Source organism: Grampus griseus (assembly GCF_964374135.1).
Source record: "Grampus griseus genome assembly, chromosome: 9".
Lineage (NCBI taxonomy): Eukaryota > Metazoa > Chordata > Mammalia > Artiodactyla > Delphinidae > Grampus > Grampus griseus.
The window spans coordinates 35,372,379-35,389,221 of NC_139003.1; positions in this window are offsets into that span (position 1 = coordinate 35,372,379).

Consider the following 16,843-nt stretch of genomic DNA (forward strand, 5'->3'; position numbering starts at 1 on the left):
AATCATCAGAGAAATGCAAATCAAAACTACAATGAGATATCATCTCACACCAGTCAGAATGGCCATCGTCAAAAAATCTAGAAACAATAAATGCTGGAGAGGGTGTGGAGAAAAGGGAACACTCTTGCACTGCTGGTGGGAATGTAAATTGATACAGCCACTATGGAGAACAGTATGGAGGTTCCTTAAAAAACTACAAATAGAACTACCATATGACCCAGCAATCCCACTACTGGGCATATACCCTGGGAAAACCATAATTCAAAAAGAGTCATGTACCAAAATATTCATTGCAGCTCTATTTACAATAGCCAGGAGATGGAACAACCAACGTGTCCATCATCGGATGAATCGATAAAGAAGATGTGGCACGTATGTACAATGGAATATTACTCAGCCATAAAAAGAAACCAAATTGAGCTATTTGTAATGAGGTGGATGAACCTAGAGTCTGTCATACAGAGTGAAGTAAGTCAGAAAGAGAAAGACAAATACCGTATACTAATACATATATATGGAATTTAAAAAAAAAAAATGTCATGAAGAACCTAGGGGTAAAACAGGAATAAAGACACAAACATACTAGAGAATGGACTTGAGGATATGTGGAGGGGGAAGGGTAAGTTGTGACAAAGCGCGAGAGTGGCATGGACATATATACACTACCAAACATAAAAGTGATAGCTAGTGGGAAGCAGCCGCATGGCACAGGGAGACCAGCTCAGTGCTTTGTGACCGCCTGGAGGGGTGGGATGGGGAGGGTGGGAGGGAGGGAGACGCAGCGGGGAGGAGATATGAGAACGTGTGTATGTGTGTGGCTGATTCACTTTGTTGTGGAGCAGAAACGAACACACCATTTTAGGGCAACTGTACTCCAATAAAGATGTGAAAAAAAAGAAAATGTGGAAGATGTGGTGTATACATACAATGGAGTACTACTCAGCCATAACAAAGAATGAAATTTTGCCATTTGCAGCAACATGGATGGACTTGGAGGGCATTATGCTAAGTGAAATAAGTCAGACAGAGAAGGAAAAATACTGAATGATATCACTTATATGTGGAATCTAAAAAATAAAACAAACTAGTGAATATAACAAAAAAGAAACAGACTCACACATATAGAGAACAAACTAGTGGTTACCAGTGGGGAGAGAGAAGCGGGGAGGGGGAAGATAAAGGTTGGGGATTAAGAGGTAAAAACTACTGTGTATAAAATTAATAAGCTACAAAGGTATATTGTATAACACAGGGAATATGCAATATTTTGTAATAACTATAAATGGAATATAACCTTTAAAGTTGTGAATCACTATGTTGTACACCTGAAACTTATGTAATATTGTACATCAAATATACCTCAATAAAAAATATTAAAAAAAAATTTAAAGATAGTGAAAATAATAGATCCACCTTCTAATCATTTACAATATTCCAAGCATAATGCTAAACTCTTTATTTAAAAATTTCCCTCTAATCCCCACAATAAGCCTATGAATTTAACAGTATCGTTTCCATTTAATAGATGAGGTTATCTTAGAATCAGCTAGCTTGCCCAAGATCACATAACTGAAAAGTGGCGGAACTGGGGTCATATGCAGGTTCATGTACCCTGAAATACGTTTTCTGTCTACTGTGCCCAAGGAGCTGTGCTGACCAGATGTTAGAGATGACAAGTCTTACCAATTCACTGGATTTTCCAAACTCAAAATGACCCCCCTTATTATTTCTCTCCCTTTCTTTTTTCCTCCCTCTCTCTCTCCCTCCCACTTTCTCTCTCTCCTTCCTCCCTCCCTTCCTTCTTTCATTCCTTTCATTCGACTCCAAAAATGATTAGAAGGAATTTACAATGAAATACATGTATAACTGGACAACTGAAAGCTCCCCCAAAGATTATATGTCCATAAGTGTGTGTGATAACAAAGATTAAGAAATAGAACTCCTTTTAAAACACAATATTAACAGAGCAGTACTGTTTACTCATTCGACACAATATATTGAGCTGCTCCTATGTTCTGGGGATTGTGATGAGTCCTGGGAATGTGAATATGAATACATGCAGGCCTTCCCTTCATGCTGTGTCCTGTATTATGACAGTACACACAGAGTAATGTACGAAAGTGGTGGAAATAGAGGACCTAAGTAAAAGTGTTCAGGACAATTAATAAGGCTCGACAGGAGAGTGAGCATTTCAATGGGTCATAAAGAATAAGGAAAGACTTTCCAGGAGAGAGACAAGAAACAGGTCTTCCTGGAAAAGGATTAGTGAAGGCTTAACCAGCTCTGAAGCTAAAACATGTGGTTATTGCCAGGGAAGTGGTAAGATGCAAGGTAAGATACAAAATTGGAAAGTCTGTGGATTCCATGCTCAACAACTTGGATGTTTACTAAGCCTTGTATAATTCAGAAAATCAACATTGATACATTACTGTCATGTGATTTTCAGACTCCATCCAAGTTTTCTCATGGTCTTGATGATGCTCTTTACATCAAACACACGCAGTTCAGAATCACATGTTGCAGTTAGCCCTTTTGGTCATCTCCAGTCTGGAACAGTTCTTCAGTCTTTCCTTGACTTTAATGACTTTGACACTATTAAAGATTACAGGCCAGTTATTTTGTAACTGTTCCTTAATTTGGTGTCTGATGCTTCCTCATGATTTGTTTCAAGTTATGCATCTTTTGCAGGAACATCACAGGAGAGGGGCTATGTTTTTCTCACTGCATTCTGTCAGGTGGTGTGTAATTTTAATTTGTCCCATTAATGATGATGTTCACTTTGATCACTGGATTAAGATAGGGTCTTCCAGGATTCCTATCTGTGAAGTTCCTTTTCTACTTCTGTACATAATAAATATTTGCATGGGGAGGTAATTTGAAAGTGTGTATATATCCCATTCTTCACTAAAAGTTTTATTTTATTTATTTAATTCAATGGGTTATAACCAGTTACTTTCATTATTTTGATGTTCAAGTGGTTCCAGAATTGGCCAACGGAGCTCCTTTAAGCTTTCCCCTGTGTCCTTTTGACAACCCTCATCATTCTTTTATTTCTGTCACAAGTGGTTCTAAAGTCACCTTGTTTTTTCTCTAGCTCTTGAATCAGCCATTTCTCCAAGGAGCCCTGGTTCCTTATAATAAAGAGTGATATCTGGAAGTCAAGATCTGGGCACCAGGTGTGCTCACTGCTGTTGAAGCAGAGTGCAGTTGCTGCTCTTGTGCCCTCTCATTGGACTTAGTTAGGGAATGTGCACACAAACACACACATGTATGTGTGTATATATGTATATGTGTGTATACAAGCATACATAATGTGGCAAATTGTATTTTGCAAGCTAGCTATAACAAGATCTCCCATTCCATATAATCCATATGTTCTTTTTACAATATAATGTTAATGCTCCTCCCATCCAGAAGTGAGAGCCACGCTTGTCTCCTACCTTGCACCAGTGGTTGCTAAGGACTGAACTGTGTCCACACAAATTCATAAGTTGAAGCCCTAACCATCCAGTGTTATGGTATTTGAAATGGGGCTTTTAGGAGTTAGTTAGGTTTAAATGAGGTCATGAGAGTGAGGCCTCATGATGGGATTAGTGACCTTATTTAGAGAGCCACCAGAGAGGGTTCGTTCTCTCTCTCTCTCTCTCTCTCTTCCATGTGAGGACACAGTAAGAAGGCAGACCCCTCAATCATGCTGGCACCCTGATCTTGGTCTTCCAGACTCCAAAGCTGTGAGAAAATAAATTTCTGTCATTTAAGATACCCCATCTTTGGTATTTTGTTATGGCATCCCAAGCTAATTAATACTTGTGACGATAGCGTAAATGAGGCTATGAGACTTCCCAGTCTAGCACTTAAAAGATTATACAACTTCTTTCTGGTCCTCTTGGGATGCTTGCTCTTAGAATCCAGTCAGCATCCTGTGAAAAACCAGACAGCTACAAGGAAAGGACAGGTGTACATGCTCTAGTCAACAGCCTCAGTGGAGACCCCAGCTAACAGGCAGCATCAAATTCTAGCCTCTGGATGATTCTAGCTCCCAGCTGCAAAGTCATCCCCAGCTTTCAAGCTTCGCACCTGAGCTCCTGGGGATAAACTGTCCCAGTTTCTGGGACAGTTTATTTGCAAGTTCCTGATGCACATAAATCATGAGAAATAACATAATAATTGTAATGTTTTAAATCACTGCATTTGGGGGTAATTTGTGATGCATTAATACATGGCCAGAACGCATACCTCCATTATAATGCAACACCACAGGGTTCATTCTAGCTGTCTCCCTTTCCTAATTTGTACCCCACCCTTTCAAAACTTGGGAAATCTGACTCCCATTTTCCTTAATATCTTTAGTTGTTTGATCGATCCTCCTGTATCTAACCAATCTTTTATAAATTATATTGCCCCTACTCTTATGTGGATGCTCTCCTGATTCTACTTGGATATTGCTACCCTGAGATGGATCTTCTTTCTTTCTCATGGGACTCAGACACTTGATGCTAGACTGCCCCTCACCTCTGTGTGGATGCCTTACTCACCCTGCTTGGGCTCTGACTCTCCACTTTGGTCAACCCCTCTGCACAGATACCTGCCTTACTCTGTCTCATTCAATAGCATTATCATTGACTAGTTTAGGAAAGAGAAGGAAATGAAGGAAAGGGAAGGGGAGGAAAAAGAAGAGAAAAGAAAAGAAGGGTAAGACATGGAAGAGGAACCATGTGGCCAAAGTGAAAACTTTGGAAATTTTTACATAGATGACTGTTAAGATCCAAAATGCATTTTAGAAATATCAGCAAGACTGTTTTCTAACAGTTTACTGATAACAATTTTTTTCTTATGAAATGTTTATCTAATGACTGAATAGAGTAACTGATGGAAATAAAGATGATCGTAGAACAAATAACTAAAACTGTGGTCCCTAGGCCAGAAATTTTCTTCATAGGAAAGAAGTAGGAAATATATTTTTATTTGTTTGTTTGTCTCTATTTCTTTTGGTTTGCTTATTTTGTTCAAAGATACACACATGGGATCAAGTTCAAAATCAAAGAACATTTTGAACCTGCCCCCTACATAACACATACCACATTTCTACTTGTTTTCTTCTGCATCTATCTACATGTAAGGCCAAATTAACTAAAGAAATACAATGAATTTCTCAGTATTAAGTTTACTGCTTCGTAGTTTTACTACCTAACACAGTACCTGGCATAGAGTAGGCATTAGATATAAGAAATTGAATGAATGAGACAATACAGTAATAAGGCTGTAGCTCAGCAATTCTTTAAAGTTCCACAAATGGGACTGACCTCAGAAATTCCATAAGGATACATTCCAGTACATACTCAAGTCGTCCACATCAGAAGAAATAGTGGGAGACAGTCTAGTGATAATAACCAGAGCTGGGATCACTTTTAATGCTCTTAACTATTTCTAACATCTCTATTAATACACGGAGCACTTCTTGATTTATCTTTTTGAAACATGTATTCAATTCCTGGGAAGATAGATGAGAGATTTGGCTGTTATATGACCTCAACACCTTGCCTCACCCATTCTCCTGTATAATTATTTTAGTTAAATGAGTGAAGAATATTTTCATAATTAAGCCTGCATATATTGTACACTACGGAGCCAAGACTTTCAGTTTTATTTCTTTTCATTTATCATTTTACTTTTTGGTTTTCATAGTGTTGCTTCTTGCATTTCTTTTTTCCTACACTGTATGCCTTTGTCATATTTCTTTTTTCAAACTCTCTGTCATATCAGAAATTCTGTCATATGGCCTTTCCCCCCAAGATGTCTTTCCATTTTTCCTGCTTCAGTTAGGACTAGTTGCTTTCCAGGTCTGTTGCTCCTGGGCTGCATCCACTTCTCCTGGTTCCTATGTCTCTCTCTTTCTTGATTTCTGGTGTCACTAAAGCTACTTCCTAATGTTAGATGTAAGAGAATTAAAATTTCTGAGCTCTTACATGTGTGAAAATTTCTAAAGGATAATGTTTACATAAAGTCTAAAGTAACTGCTAGGCCACTACATTCAAATATATGTGTAATAAAATAATTGCCTTCTCTTAGCTCCTTTCCCTTAACCAGTTTGAATGAATTATGAGCAAAATACTATAGAAATGATAACTACTTTTCAAGGTCATAAAAATGACTTGGAATCTCATTTATTAATAATCTTGGGATTCAAATTTTAATTAATATTGAAGCTTTTATTGTATATTAGAATTCATTCTCTCTGGAAATGGTTTTTGTACCTATTATGCATAAATATACACTTGTATTATATACCTAAACTAATTTGCACTTAAAAATAGTTGCCTCTGGGCTTCCCTGGAGGTGCAGTGGTTGAGAGTCCGCCTGCCGATGCAGGGGATGCGGGTTCGTGCCCCGGTCCGGGAGGATCCCACGTGCCGCGGAGCGGCTGGGCCCGTGAGCCATGGTGCTGAGCCTGCGCGTCCGGAGCCTGTGCTCCGCAACGGGAGAGGCCACAACAGTGAGAGGCCCGCGTACCAGAAAAAAAAAATAGTTGCCTCTGACTCATCCTCTTGCTCCCATTGGTTCCCTCCTCCCCAATACTGCTGCTGAGAGAATGAGTGTAGGAAAAATTTTGGAGCTTTTAAAGAACTATTTAGAAGGGAAGAAAGTCAAGGAACTTGAAAGCAGAATTAATTTAGAAGGCTAACCCTGGAAACACTTGTATATGTAGTGATTCCCAAGTCATCTTATTATATTTCAAGTCACACTTTATTAAAGTTATGACACTCTACAGATGAAAATTTCATTTGGGTTAACATGAATTCTCCTTTAAAGATGTGATATGGCTTTTAGAGTTTAGTAAGTGGTATCAGTTCTCCACACTTTAAAGAGAATTACCTCCCACCTTCACCCCCCTCGATGTTTCTCTAATATCTAGCTGAGGTCAGTAGCACTGGGGCAGAGAAAGTAAAGATAATTTTAGTGAATGGTTCAGCAGACTCAGGGCAATGCCAAGGCACCCAAAATGTGTATCAAGCTAATGTGACTCTGGCGTCAGTATCAGGAGGCAAAATTTGTCAGGTAAACCCATGAGAAACAGAAGTGATTCTAATGGGGTAATTGATAGTTGAGGCAGCCGCTCCATCTCAATAGGATAACAGATAGTAGCTAGCGATAAACATGACCTAAACTGGCTGTGATAAGACTAAGACTTTTCCACACATTTCCAATGGCCTCCTATGACACTTAAAACCACACTCTTTCCCAGGACCTATTCAGCTCTACTGAATCAGGCATTTGTTTATTTCTTCAACCTCATTTCCTACCACCACCACCTTCTCAGCTCACTAAATTTCAGCCACACTGGCATTCCAGCTATTCCTTGAACATGCTAAACTTGTCCTGCCTAGGTCTTTGTACTTGGTGTTCCCTCTGCCAGGAATGCCCAGCCCCAGATCATCTGGTGTCTTTTTCATGTCATTCATGGTCCAGCTCAGAGGTCACCTCCTTAGAAATGTCTTCCAACTTAAAATAGACACTCTCCATTTCTACCAGCCCTGCTTCCTGCATTCTCTATCTCTTCACTCTGTTTGTTTTCCTAGCACTTATCCCTTTTTGAAATTGTCTTATTTTCTTCTTGTTGCCTGACTCTGCCCTGAGTTTATATGTGCTTATGAGCAGGGACTTTGTCTTGTTAACTTTTTTCCCCAGTTCCTAAAACCAAGCCTGCCCTGTAGAAGGTATTCAATAAACGTATGCCAAATGAATAACTAAATAAATGAGCTACAGAGATAATGGAGCACGAATTAAGACAGTACCTCAGTGGGCTAGTCTGAGAGGGTGGAAGGAGGCAGGGAGGGAAGAACCATGATGTGGTAGACAGTGTGTTCAGGATGGAATAAAAGCTCAAATTTGCCATTCTGTGACATGGAAAAATTACTTACCCTTGCTGAATGTCAGTTTTCTCAGCTTTGAAATGATAATCACTATTGTATGTCCAATTTAAAGATTCCATTAGGTGAAATTATAATATATAAATGTGTATATAAAGAGAAGAGGCACAGAGAAGGTTCTCAATATATAGTAGCCATTATTACCATCAATATTGGGACAAATGAATTTTTGAATGCTCATTGTGTTGACACTGAAGAAGGGAAAGCTTAAGTACTCTCTATTCAATTTTCTTATTTTTCTAAAATATCCCTTTTTATAGGATTTATTATATGTTTATAAAAGTAACAGTAACTTTAGTGTATTTTGCATATAAAATAAAATATTCATATAGTCTTGGTTTTCAGATGCAGCCAAATAATAAATTGGACCATAAAGTATGAATACTGTACCTAGCAATGAAATAGTTGTATACATGAATAGAAGAGACATAATGGCTGGTCATAAAATATGATTAACCTAGTTGAAACAAAAGGCCTCAGTACCTCACAAGTGGTGATCTCATTAGCGGGTTATAGGAGTTCCACATGAGTGAAGAAATCATGTATAATGGTTGCTCATTACACACCCTATTTATTCTTAGGGTGCCTTTTTTGAAGCTTGTTTTATTCTATTAAGTTTAAGCAAGAAGAGAGAAAAGTATGATATAAGAATATGCCAATTATATTTTAAAAGAATATTATTATTATAAGTTGGTTTGTATTAATCAAAAGAAACTTAACCCTTAATAATAAAATGAGTTTGGTGTGTATTCCATGTATGACCAAGCCATTTAACATTGCTTTCAAATCAAGACTTTTATGAAGCAGAACCTTTTGATGGGCTATTTCTGTTCCATCTCTCCTTTGTATTATTACCAGTATTGCTTCTATAGCCCCAGTTTCACCATCACTTCCGTGACTTTGGATAGTATAATTAACCATGTTGGGCCTCAGTTTCCATGCTTGTAATATAAGAAGGACATCAATGTGGCCCACCTCATAACTCAAAACGTGACAATACTTGTGAATGCTGGAAGCACTTTAAATTACCACATGCAAACAATGTGCTATTACAGAGAACTTAGTGCAGTACCTTTTGTATAATGGGTGTTTAATAAATATTAACTGAATGGACAGAACCATTGTGATAACAAGATCAGTCTTGTTATACAGCGATTGGGAGAGTATGACTCTGACTTACCTTTCTTACATGTATTTTATATCTGTAAGTGCCAGGTGATAAAGATAGGAAACCTACAAATGTTTACCTCATATCTTCCTCCATTAAAATATTTTGAGGATTAATATTTAGCTATCTTTCATCAATGCTGAGGGTTTTTTTGTACACAGTAGCAAATGCTTTATATTTTTCTTTAATTGAAAATTTTGCATCTTTAAAACTGGTTGTTAATAGGATTTAGTAGTTTAGTAGATTTTTAAATGTATTTTAACACACTATAATATCTGCTGAAAATGTTCATATTTGAATAAGATTTTGTATTTCACTGTTAGACAACAATATGGTGTTATCAGAATGCTATGTACTCAAATTGTTGAGTTAAATTTTTTAGCCCTGTTAAAATAATCACAAGAAAAATCTATGGTAGTTTATGACTCAAGGGCACAAGTAATAGACTAGGCTAATTAAATTAGTGATCAATTTTCTTTTAATCCAATGAAGTGGATTAATATAGCCTATCCATCTGATTAATTCAGGCCAAAATATTTTATTTTCTCAAAAACAAAATTTCAATCTGAACCATCCAGTTACCCCAAACCATTCCTTTAACTTGTCAGTGTGTTGCATTGGTCATTCCATCACTTACCTTTTCAACAAATTTTTGACTGTGCGACAGAAAATACATCAGGTTCAGGAAGTAGAAATAGTTGAGTGGTCCTTATGCTGGAAGAGGTCACAGTCTTACAGGCAGTGCTAATGGAAAATAAAAAATTGTATCTAGTTAATATAGGCAAAAAGACTTTGAAGATTAATTTTCAAAATAACTACCCCAACTCAAAATATCTTCTTTGGGTTGGGCTGTTAGCCTAACTCTCCACACTGGTATTTCAAGGGCTTCATTTAATAGCTGTTTTGTAAAGGCAATATAAGGTAAGATTTGAGAGCACAGACCCTGGAGCCAGACATGTGGGTTTGAATCCCAGGTCTAATACTTATGAACTGTGCAACCTTGATCTTATTACTTAACCTCTCTGTGTCTTAGTTTCCTCATCTGCAAAATGTGGATAAGACGACTACTCACCTCACAGTTGCAAGGTTTAACAGCAAAGCACTTAGAACAGTGCCTGATAAAGTGTAAGTTATAGAAGTGTTAACTATTACCAGCAGAAATAAAATATTTATTTAAATATACCATGATCTGTGTAATTATAACATGATACATGATAACTGCATATATCATACAGATATCTATATACCTACACATACATATAGATGATAAATGAAGCAATGTTGTAATAGTAGTAAACTATAAGTTATATCTTAGATGAGGAATACACTGCTTACGTTGAGTTGGAAGAATAAAGAATAAATAAAACCTCCTCTCTTGTTTTTCCACTAAAATTTAAAATTTATCTTTTTATAATGCATATGGCTCAAAGTGAAGTTGTGTTGATATGGACTGGCATACTTTAGTAACCACTGTTGCACTTCTTAAATAATGACGATAAGAAGGAAAGATGTAAAATCAAATAGAATATTTACTAGCCATAAATATGAATATTTTTAATAACTTGATTTCATAGGATTTATTATCTAGCACTACAACACTTAGATCTATTTATAGAGCTTAAAAAATGAGTTCTACAGCTCTGAGTCTAATTTAGGGCATATGAAAATTCTTAATGTTTTAAAAACACCTCAGAGAAATAGAGCAGCCTCCCTTATGAAAATAAAATACTAAATCTCCCAAGATTTGAGCCAGGTAATGTTTTAATTTTAATGAAATTGGCCTTTGTCCTTGAAAGGGACAAAATAAACGGATTGGCTAGTTCCTGAACGCTGCTACATCCAGAATTTTTTTTTTTTTTTTTGCGGTACGCGGGCCTCTCACTGTTGTGGCCTCTCCAGTTGCGGAGCACAGGCTCCGGACGCACAGGCCCAGCGGCCATGGCTCACAGGCACAGCCACTCCGCAGCATGTGGGATCCCCCCGGACCAGGGCACGAACCTGTGTCCCCTGCATTGACAGGCAGACTCTCAACCACTGCACCACCAGGGAAGCCCCAGAAATATTTCTTAATCCATGAGTAGGCCTTAGGAAAGGAAAGCAACCCTGGCAGCTAGTGGTGATAGTAAGTAAGCAGCTCTAAGTACAACATAAAGGCAAAAGGAAAAGCTCAAAAGGAGAACATCAGGACTGTTCTCACTGACAAATCTCCTTCCTGGTTCATAACTGCTAAATTCTTATTTAAGCATTGTTTTAATAGAAAGACTGTCCTTCGTAAACTTTTATTTCAATTTTATTTTTAACTACATAGAATCCATAAAAGTATTAATTATTATATTTTCATACCTTGCAGTTTTACAAAGTAGGTAATAATTCATATTCTCTATTGCTATATTAGGCTGTAATTTTTCTGGCTGTGTAATATTCCTTTAGGAGACTATATCATGATTTAGTTATTTTGTGGATAGACATTTATGTTCTAGTTTTATTTTTCAATTTTTTAACATATTTATTGGAGTATAATTGCTTTACAACGGTGTGTTAGTTTCTGCTTTATAACAAAGTGAATCAGCTACACATATACATATATCCCATATCTCCTCCCTCTTGCGTCTCCCTCTCATCTTCCGTGTCCCACCCCTCTAAGTGGTCACAAAGCACCAAGCTGATCTCCCTGTGCTATGTGGCTGCTTCCCACTAGCTATCTATTTTACATTTGGTAGTGTATACATGTCCATACCACCCTCTCACTTCGTCCTAGCTTACCCTTCGCCCTCCACATGTCCTCAAGTCCATTCTCTAAGTCTGCATCTTTATACCTGTCCTTCCTCTAGGTTCTTAAGAAACATTTTCATTTTTATTTTTTTTTTTAGATTCCATATATATGCGTTAGCATACGGTATTTGTTTTTCTCTTTCTGACTGACTTCACTTTGTATGACAAACTCTAGGTCGATCCACCTCACTACAAATAACTCAATTTCATTTCTTTTTATGGCTGAGTAATATTCCATTGTATATATGTGCCACATCTTCTTTATCCATTCATCTGATGATGGACACTTAGGTTGCTTCCATGTCCTGGCTATTGTAAATAGTGTTGCAATGAACATTGTGGTACATGACCCTTTTTGAATTATGGTTTTTTCAGGGTTTATGCCCAGTAGTGGGATTGCTGGGTCATATGGTAGTTCTATTTGTAGTGTTTTAAGGAACCTCCATACTGTTCTCCATAGTGGCTGTATCAATTTACATTCCTACCAACAGTGAAAGAGGGTTCCCTTTTCTCCACACCCTCTCCAGCATTTATTGTTTCTAGATTTTTTGATGATGGCCATTCTGACCGGTGTGAGGTGATACCTCATTGTGGTTTTGATTTGCATTTCTCTAATGATTAATCATGTTGAGCATCCTTTCATGTGTTTGTTGGCAATCTGTTTATCTTCTTTGGAGAAATGTCTATTTAGGTCTTCTGCCCATTTTTGGATTGGGTTGCTTTTTTGATATTGAGCGGCATGAGCTGCTTATAAATTTTGTAGATTAATCCTATGTCCATTGCTTCATTTGCAAATATTTTCTTCCATTCTGAGGGTTGTCCTTTCATCTTGTTTATGGTGTCCTTTGCTGTGCAAAAGCTTTGAAGTTTCATTAGTTCCCATTTGTTTATTTTTATTTCCATTTCTCTAGGAGGTGGGTCAAAAAGGATCTTGCTGTGATTTATGTCATAGAGTGTTCTGCCTATGTTTTCCTCAAAGAATTTTATAGTGTCTGGCCTTATATTTAGGTATTTAATCCATTTTGAGCTTATTTTTTTGTATGGTGTTAGGGAGTGTTCTAATTTCGTTCTTCTACATGTAGCTGTGCAGTTTTCCCACCACCCCTTATTGAAAAGGCTGTTTTTCTCCATTGTATATTCTTGCCTCCTTTATCAGAAATAAGGTAACCACATGTGCGTGGGTTTATCTCTGGGCTTTCTAGCCTGTTCCATTGATCTGTATTTCTTTTTTGTGCCAGTACCATACAGTCTTGATTACCGTAGCTTTGTAGTATAGTCTGAAGTCAGGGAGCCTGATTCCTCCAGCTCCATTTTTCTTTCTCAAGATTGCTTTGGCTATTCGGGGTCTTTTATGTTTCCATACAAATTGTGAAATTTTTTGTGCTAGTTCTATGAAAATATGCCATTGGTAATTTGATAGGGATTGCATTGAATCTGTAGATTGCTTTAGGTAGTATAGTCATTTTCACAATGTTGATTCTTCCAATCCAAGAACACGGTGTATCTCTCCATCTATTTGTGTCATCTTTAATTTCTTTCATCAGTGTCTTATAGTTTCTGCATACAGGTCTTTTGTCTCCTTATGTAAGTTTATTCCTAGGTATTTTATTCTTTTTGTTGCAATGGTAAATGGGAGTGTTTTCTTAATTTCTCTTTCAGACTTTTCATCATTAGTGTATAGGAATGCCAGAGATTTCTGTGCAATAATTTTGTATCCTGCTACTTTACCAAATTCATTGATTGGCTCTAGTAGTTTTCTGGTAACATCTTTAGGATTCTCTAAGTGTAGCATCATGTCATCTGCAAACAGTGACAGGCTTACTTCTTCTTTTCTGATTTGGATTCCTTTTATTTTTTTCTTCTCTGATTGCTGTGGCTAAAACTTCCAAAACTATGTCAAATAATAGTGGTGAGAGTGGACATTCTTGTCTTGTTCCTGATCTTAGAGGAAATGCTTTCCATTTTTCACCATTAAGAATGATGTTGGCTGTGGGTTTGTCATATATGGCCTTTATTATGTTGACGTTAGTTCCCTCTATGCCTACTTTCTGGAGAGTTTTTATCATAAATGGGTACTGAATTTTGTTGAAAGATTTTTCTGTACCTATGAGATGATCATATGGTTTTATCCTTCAGTTTGTTAATATGGCTTATCACACTGATTGATTTGCATATATTGAAGAATCCTTGCATTCCTGGAATAAACCCCACTTGATCATGGTGTATGATCCTTTTAATGTGCTGTTGGATTCTGTTTGCTAGTATTTTGTTGAGGATTTTTGCATCTATGTTCATCAGTGATATTAGCCTGTAGTTTTCTTTGTGACATCTCTGTCTGGTTTTGGTATCAGGCTGATGGTGGCCACGTAGAACAAGTTGGAGAGTGTTCCTCTCTCTGCTATATTTTGGAAGAGTTTGAGAAGGATAGGTGTTAGCTATTATCTAAATGTTTAATAGAATTCTCCTGTGAAGCCATCTGGTCCTGGGCTTTTGTTTGTTGGAAGATTTTTAATCACAGTCTCAATTTCAGTGCTTGTGATTGATCTGTTTATATTTCCTATTTCTTCCTGGTTCAGTCTTGGAAGGTTGTGCTTTTCTAAGAATTTGTCTATTTCTTCCCTGTTGTCCATTTTATTAGCATATAAATGCATGTAGTAATCTCTCATGATCCTTTGTATTTCTGCAGTGTCTGTTGTTACTTCTTCATTTCTAACTCTATTGATTTGAGTCTTCTCCCTTTTTTTCTTGATGAGTCTGGCTAATGGTTTATCAATTTTGTTTATCTTCTCAAAGAACCAGCTTTTAGTTTTATTGATCTTTGCTATCGTTTCCTTTATTTATTTTCATTTATTTCTGATCTGACCTTTATCATTTCTTTCCTTCTGCTAACTTTGGGGTTTTTTTGTTCTTCTTTCTCTAATTGCTTTAGGTGTAAGTTTAGGTTGTTTATTTGAGATGTTTCTTGTTTCCTGAGGTAGGACTGTATTGCTATGAACTTCCCTCTTAGAACTGCTTTTGCTGCATCCCATGTGTTTCAGGTTGTCGTGTTTTCATTGTCATTTGTTTCTAGGTATTTTTTGATTTCCTCTTTGATTTCTTCAGTGATCTCTTGGTTATTTAGTAGTGTATTGTTTAGCCTCCATGTGTTTGTATGTTTTACAGGCTTTTTCCTGTAATTGATATCTAGTCTCATAGCATTGTGGTCAGAAAAGATACTTGATATAATTTCAACTTTTTAAAATTCACCAAGGCTTGATTTGACTCCCTCCTGGCTCGCTGTGGCACACTAGCCCCCTTCAGGCTGTGTTCACGCTGCCAACCCCACTCCTCTCCCTGGGATCCGACCTCCGAAGCCCGAGCCTCAGAGCCCAGCCCTGACCTGCCCCGGTGGGTGAGCAGACAAGCCTCTTGGGCTGGTGAGTGCTGGCCGGCACTGATCCTCTGTGCGGGAATCTCTCCACTTTGCCCTCCACGCCCCTAGCGGAGCAACTAGGCCTCTGAGCCACAGCTACTGAGCCTGCACGTCTGGAGCCTGTGCTCCGCAACAAGAGAGGCCGCGATAGTGAGAGGCTCACGTGCCGCGATGAAGAGTGGCCCCTGGTCGCGGCACTAGAGAAAGCCCTCACACAGAAATGAAGACCCAACACAGCCAAAAATAAATAAATAAAATTTATTAAAAAATAAATAAATAAAATAAAATAAAATATATACCCAAAGAGAGGACTTTTATACTGATAATTTTTAAAGAGGCTATGATCAAAATGAAAATACAGATTTGAAATATTACTGTGGAAATTTTGACCTTGAAATTGTGTGCCCTGTTTCATTCCAAGTTTTCTAGAGATCCTGGGAAACCAGTTTCTGAAACTATGCTAGACCAATTCTCTTCCTGGTGAGAGAACTATTTTTACACAAAATACGTGGTAATAGTTTACCTTGAATTTTGTTTTAACTTTCTATTTTAAAGGAACAATACTTTTAAGAGCCAAATAAATGGAGCCACATAGGGACTTTTCTATTAAAGAAATCCTGACCTTTAACATGTAAAAGTATAATTTAGAAATTTTTAAATTAATTTTATCTACTCTCCGATGTACATATTTAAAGCCCTATAATTTTTCCCTCTAAGTATATTCCCTCTAAGTATAAGTATTGCCACTGTGGCAAACTGTCAATCAGCCTCTCTGCTCCCCTTTTAGAAGGACTGTCTACATCAAATGGCCTTGACATGTAACAACTGGCAGATGACAGTCTAGGATTACTGCATACTACTTAAACAAATGATTTGCCCATATTGCACCCAGGAACTCCCAGTTTTAAAACGGGGACATTTAATTGAATACTAGGGGGAAACTACTAATAAGTTGATTTTGCTTATGATGAATTTTTTAAAAACCTGCTTTTTCCAGAAAAAAAAAAAAGTGTCATCTCTGTCTTAGTGTTAATGTTTGTCAATACTAGGCAGGATTTTGTTGTTGTTGTTGTTTTGCTTATCTGTGTATAATATATAGTTAATATATTTGAAAATTTAGTAGGATGAACTTACAAAATATCATAGGAATGCATAAAACAAATGATCAAAATCAAATTTCTAATAGACTTTTCCTCCCTCAGATTCATGTTCATGCCTTTACAAAATAATTTACTGAGACTGGTCCTGAACAAACCAACAGAGGAAGCTATTTAATATTTGCCAGCTGGTGGTAGTAACTTATAATGTAAAAGAACTAAAGTATAATGTATGCACTATTTACAGAAATTTGGACATACGGGAAAAAAACACGCAGAAGTATATCTGGCACCTAGGGCTTTTTGTCAAAGAAGTAGCAGAAGCTGGGAGAGGCATGCAGGTGGGGTAAAAGGAGAATTTTACCACAGAAAAGCCAAAGCAACTAAAATATATATCTGTTCAGGGTTGTAAATGCCAAGAATGCACAGCTGAAGGAATTCCTAAGGCACCAACTCTTGAAAGATT